Source organism: Lucilia cuprina, chromosome 6 (genome assembly GCF_022045245.1).
Source record: "Lucilia cuprina isolate Lc7/37 chromosome 6, ASM2204524v1, whole genome shotgun sequence".
Taxonomy (NCBI): Eukaryota; Metazoa; Arthropoda; class Insecta; order Diptera; family Calliphoridae; genus Lucilia; species Lucilia cuprina.
The window spans coordinates 15,201,279-15,207,336 of record NC_060954.1 but is presented as its reverse complement, the minus strand read 5'-3'; the positions used below and the strand labels follow the sequence as shown (position 1 = coordinate 15,207,336).

The following is a 6,058-nucleotide window of genomic DNA, read 5'->3' as shown; positions in this document are numbered from 1 at the left end:
TCTATCTATCTATCTATCTATCTATCTATCTATCTATCTATCTATCTATCTATCTATCTATCTATCTATCTATCTATCTATCTATCTATCTATCTATGAAATTATTCAATTGCTGTTACAAAATTTCAAAAGTGCTTCCAAACTATTCTCAATGAGTTTAAATGTTCCACAAAAACCAATTACGTTAATTAAAAGTATGTGTTTTAGTAATTGTATTTAAAAATGTAAAAACTATTTTATCTTAATCTATAACACAAACGGACATATGCTTGCAATTATAATAACATACTTACTTCTATATACTTCTATTTTAGTTAAATTTAGTTAAAACAAACTATTATTTTGACAATATTAACATTCTATTTTGCATTTCATAATAACACTTTGTCAAAATGTAATGTTTTATTTAATATCGGTTGCTAACTTAACCAGACCTTGCTTGAGGCTACATTAACAAATAGTTTTACATTTATATTCATTATTGTACACATTTAATTATACCCATCCCTAAAATGTAATAGAAAACATAATGGTACCATTTATAATGACAAATATATTGTAGCATACTTTTATGAATAAAGTTTTGTTTATAAGTAACCACTAATTAAATAAATTAAATTGCTTTAGTTATAAACCATTATTTACTTACTTTGTTACTAATGTTGCATCATTTAATTATGTTGCGTGCTGTAAATACTTAACCTCTGGTTTTACTAGACTATTTCAGAGACTATAATGCGGCATGTCCAACGATTTTTTGATAGATCCTGATTCAAAACTTTATACTTTTCAAACCTCTTCTACTCGTTTTTAGTGTTATAAACATTAACGAGTTAAAATATCTCCACATTCAGAATAAAAAATGCTTGATCAAGAATTATCAAGGATCATAAACAAGGATTATATTATATTCATATATTATCGAAGAGAATAATTTCTTTTAAATTTATATCCCAGGTACATTTAAATAAACCGACTTTAGTAATTTAAAATTAAATAGAAATATTCACATGTCATCAGTATAACAGAAAAGGTTATAAAAAATTAAAAGAATGAATTCATGTAAAAAAAAATTCTTGATGTAAATATTTTTTAACATATTTTCCACATAAAGCTCCTCTACGTATGTATGTGTATCCCCAGCCAGCTATAGCACATCAAACATAGCGCAGTGTCATAAATTGCAACATTAAAATATGACTATAATATGAAATTTAATACAGATTTTTATATAAACATAGTTTTTACATTCTACTGCTTCTACTATTGCAGATGCTCTTGTTTTGTGTTAAGTTTTTACATTGCGACATAATTAGTGGCTTCCGATATAGAACCCATTCATGTATCGTTAGTTTCTTGCATTGAAATTAACTAGAAGCGATAGTTTACATCATAATTATGAATGAAATAGTGTTGAAAGGGAAAGATTAGTGTCAGATAAGTTGAAAAAACATATATGTATGTATCTTGGATTCCTGTATTACATATTTGACACGAATCATATAAAGACTTCATAAATGCTTAATAAAGTTATTGATGGTTTATAGCAGGAATTTTGTATGCAAAATGTACGTAATAAACCTAAAATAAGCGATTAATATCTTTATAAGTACGGTTGTTAATCAACAACTTACTTTCAATAGTTACCACATAACGACTGTATTACTTAGAATTAGTCTAGTATTGACTTTAAAATAATGTATTATATCAGTACTTTTTAGTCTTAATATATTAGTTTCGAAGAAAAACAATGAAGATCTTTTGATACTTTTTGTTTTACTACCTATAATGTCAGGGTACAAGTGACTAAAGATTTATTTGTATATAAAAATAGATCTGTACAGATAGATGTAAGTTTTTAAAGCGTTTGAGGAGAGTCATTTGGTCATTACAATACATTTTCTGAATGTATTTGGAAATAATGCGATCTTCATGTTTTCTTTGAGTAACTTAATAGGTTCTCAGAATCCATAACCTTATATTGGTTGTTTGATTTAGCAAGTTTCAAAAGGTGTGGATCGTTTAGGTCTCTTTATGATACCAGGAAGAGTAAGTTGTACTACAACGAAATGAGAGATTTTAAAGGGTAGTAATTGAGAGAGAAAGAGAAAGAGAGAAATTTAAAGGTGAGGAGTCTTAGACTTGAAGTTCCACTGATCAGTGATGCTAGAGCTTATTTGATCAAACCAATCGCAATGCCTGACTATGTAAGGAATAATAATTGTAATTGGATTAAAATGAAAGTTCTTGTGCTTCTGGCCATATCTAGAATAGAAATTCTTTTATTTCTCCTTTATGCATGGGAAAGTTCGTAAAACGTAATGTCTGTCAGTCTTTTGGATACTCTTATTGGAGTACCACAGAAGTAGTCTATAACCGAGTTAGACAATTGTGAATCTACTTTCGCAACCTCGTACTTATTAAAGGATATTGGGCATTCTAGGACTAGCCATGATGCAGCTAAAGATAACTATATCTTTGTTCGATATCGTACGATGCCAGAGCCAATTTATGAATGATATTATTGCATTAATTGGAACTTGACTCTAAATTCTAAAATTAAAAATTAATTACTGAAGTATCTCTGGAGGAACGGCTACATCCACATGATCTATACGATCATTCATTTCATTCGTATTCAGTGTCAATGTCATTATGAGTGTGATTTTTCAGACTAACTACTGTGTTGGGATCTAGTTAAGCAACAGAAATATGAAATTCGTTGAAGTTGACTCCAGTGGTTCGTTTACTGGGATCGACCTTATTCTTCGAACCTTGTCAAGAAGTTCTTATATGTAGGGCATTCCACAAGATTTTACTTCATAAAACAGACATAGCTTGATGATCATCAAAAAACTAATTTAATGGGTTCGAGTTTTACAGATTCGAGAAGTATATTGCCGTAAAGGGTTGTGTTGATCTTGAAATGCTGTTGGATTTTCATGACAGTTTAGTTTGATTCCAAATTACTAAATATTTCACTTAGCACGATGATTCAGAGATCTTGTTATGTTTAGTTTGTCCAGAAAAGGATTGGTACAAAGTCAAGTTTGTTCTATCGATTTTATTCAATAAATGTTTGAATTCTGGAAAATAGTTCTAGTTGTTGCTATATCTAAACTGCCTAGTAAGCTAGAGAGTAATATTGCAATTCAGTTGCTTTCTGTTTTTCGCACTCCAGTCGCTTAATTGATGCTTCATTAACAAATCCAAATTCGTTTGTTCTTTATCAGTAATAACCTATTCAGTTAAATGAAATAATGTGAATAATAATCAACATTCATTACCAAGTAATGTATGAAATAACTACTGGCCATTACCAAAAATGTCAGATTTTTATCTGGGTGCGTAGAACACTGAATACAGTGTGGGCTGTGGAATAATGTAAGAATATCGTTAAAAACTGATGGGTAGATATCGCCGATATTATAGTTTATTGTAAATTTTCTGAGTTACATACATCACTATAGTAGGAGGGTATTATGGGTTTGTGCTGATGTTTGTAACACCCAAAAATATCGATTCTACACCAATTTCTAAGTGTACTTATCGAAAGCCATATCTGTCAGATCGTCTGTCTGTCTGTTCGTCTGATTAAGTGTACTTATCGAAAGCCATATCTGTCAGATCGTCTATCTGTCTGTCTGTCTTTCTATCTGTCTGTCCGTCTATCTGTCTGTCCGTCTGTGTGTGTATGTGTCAATGTAAACTTTATGTTAGTTGTCTTAATATCAACAATATTAAGATAGCCTAACATCAAATAAATATTTCTCCAAAACAACAATTTATGGACAATTTTATTTAATCTAAAAAAAAATTTCTACTTTCCGTTTTATCGTGAGAAAGACATTTTCAAAGTAAATATTTTAAAACTTCAAATCAATAAATTAAATTAATATTCATAAACTGATTGAATCAGAGGTTACAATAAATAAGCCCAATTATTAAAAGTATGAATGTATAGTTGGACATTGTCGACTATATGATACCCTCAACAGTCAGTATGAAAAAAGTCATATTTTTACGTATTATTGACAAAAAAAGAGATTTTCTACCAGAGGGCCCATTGGGGAGTAAGGATAAATAGGGGCCTATCTTTATGTAGGTTTTAATCGTTTTATTAAAAATTATTAGTGGATTTTTACCTTCAAGACATTTTCTGAAGGCTAGTTTGTATGGGGTCTACGGTCAATTCCCGATTCGGGAGGTACGGTTGTATGGGGCCTAGGCGAAATAATGGACATTTCGTCCTTGAATAAAGGAAAGAGTATGTGCGAAATTCCATCAAATTATCTTTGAAATTGTGACCTGTAGCATGCTCACAAGGCTTACATAGACATACAGACAGACAGAGAGACAGACGGACATAGCTAAATGTAAGTGACACTGAGCCGATTGGAAGGTGGATCTAGAATCAATATTTTTTGGTACCCCCCCACTATAGTGGACCGATCTTAACCATTTTCAATAGGCTTTGTCCCTGGCACAAGTGTGATTACAAGGTTTACATGGACGGACGGACGGACATAGCTTAATCGACTCAAAATATGATTCTGAGCCGATTGGTATACTTTAAGGTGGGTATACGACCTATGTTATTGTGCGTTACAAACATCAGCACAAACCCAATATACCTTCCCCACAAAAGTGGTGTAGGGTATAATAAAATACATGAAACTCCCAAAAAAAACGAAAAAATGCTCCAAGAACTAGCAATAATCAAACTTTATAATAAAACCATGTATTATGTATTATAAGTAAAAATATCTTACTTCTATAAAGTCCAAATAGATAATATCTATAACATTAAAATTCAATGTGAGTTTTTAAAATAAACCATGTTAAAGGCATATTAATAAACAATTAAATACAAATATGTAATAACAACTGGGAAAACAAACCATTAAAGGAGACATTTCAATCGAGTGAAAGAGACTGATAGACAGACAAGTGTATTTTGTACTCGTATCAGTTTACAAATTAAATAGAATTTAACTTTAACATTTATTGTGTGGGTAGAAAAGAAGATCGAACAAAAAAATAAATCAAAAATTCATAACAGGTCCGTGTAAAAAGTCGCCAATATAGAATACTGATAGACATTCAAGACACATGTAGGTGTAAGTTTTGACACATTGAATGAAATTGAAATCTAGGGGAAAAACTCAAATCAAACAAATAAATAATGAAATGTTTTATTTGAATTGTGAAATGCAATGACATAAAGAAAACGACCTGCATAAATTTGAATATTTTATTATTTCAATTTTTTTTATAGCTATTGATCAACTTTAAACACTCATAATTTTTTTCTTTTTTTTCGATGCAAAAAAACAATAAACAAATTCTTAAGCAAATTTACACAGAAATTCGATTTCTTATTTCCTGAAACCTTTTATGCAAATTAAATATTTGTACCTTTTGGTAATTTAATACGTTTTCATTTTTTGTTTCTTTCCTCTTTCGTTAATGATCCTTAATCATCGTTTTGTTTTCGTAAACAAACAAAAAAAAGTGGTAGAAGATCATTTGAATTTGCTAAAGTATGTTAAATGGAATTTATAATGCGTCACGTTTAAGTTTTGTTTTTGTTAGTTTGATAGTTTTCTACATTATTTATTGAAACGATGGAGAAGTAGTAGAAGAGGGTTACCATGTACTTATTTAGAAATCCACTGTTCTATAGACTTGACTATTGACAGTTCTATAGTTTTAACTATAGTCCTGACTATAGACTGTTCTATAGTCCTGATTATAGACTGTTCTATAGTCCTGACTATAGACTGTTCTATAGTCCTGACTGTAGACTGTTCTATAGTCCTGACAATAGACTGTTCTATAGTCCTGACTATAGACTGTTCTATAGTCCTGACTATAGACTGTTCTATAGTCCTGACTATAGACTGTTCTATAGTCCTGACTATAGACTGTTCCATAGTCCTGACTATAGACTGTTCTACAGTCCTGACTATAGACTGTTCTATAGTCCTGACTATAGACTGTTCTATAGTCCTGACTATAGACTGTTCTATAATCCTGACTATAGACTGTTCTATAG

The 6,058-nt window shown here is 30.4% G+C and overlaps 1 long non-coding RNA gene across 1 annotated transcript in view; it reads right to left on the bottom strand.

The window, feature by feature from the left end:
• Positions 1–6,058, bottom strand: part of LOC124420949 — a 40,398-nt gene that overhangs the window by 33,192 nt on the left and 1,148 nt on the right. The window lies entirely within an intron of this gene.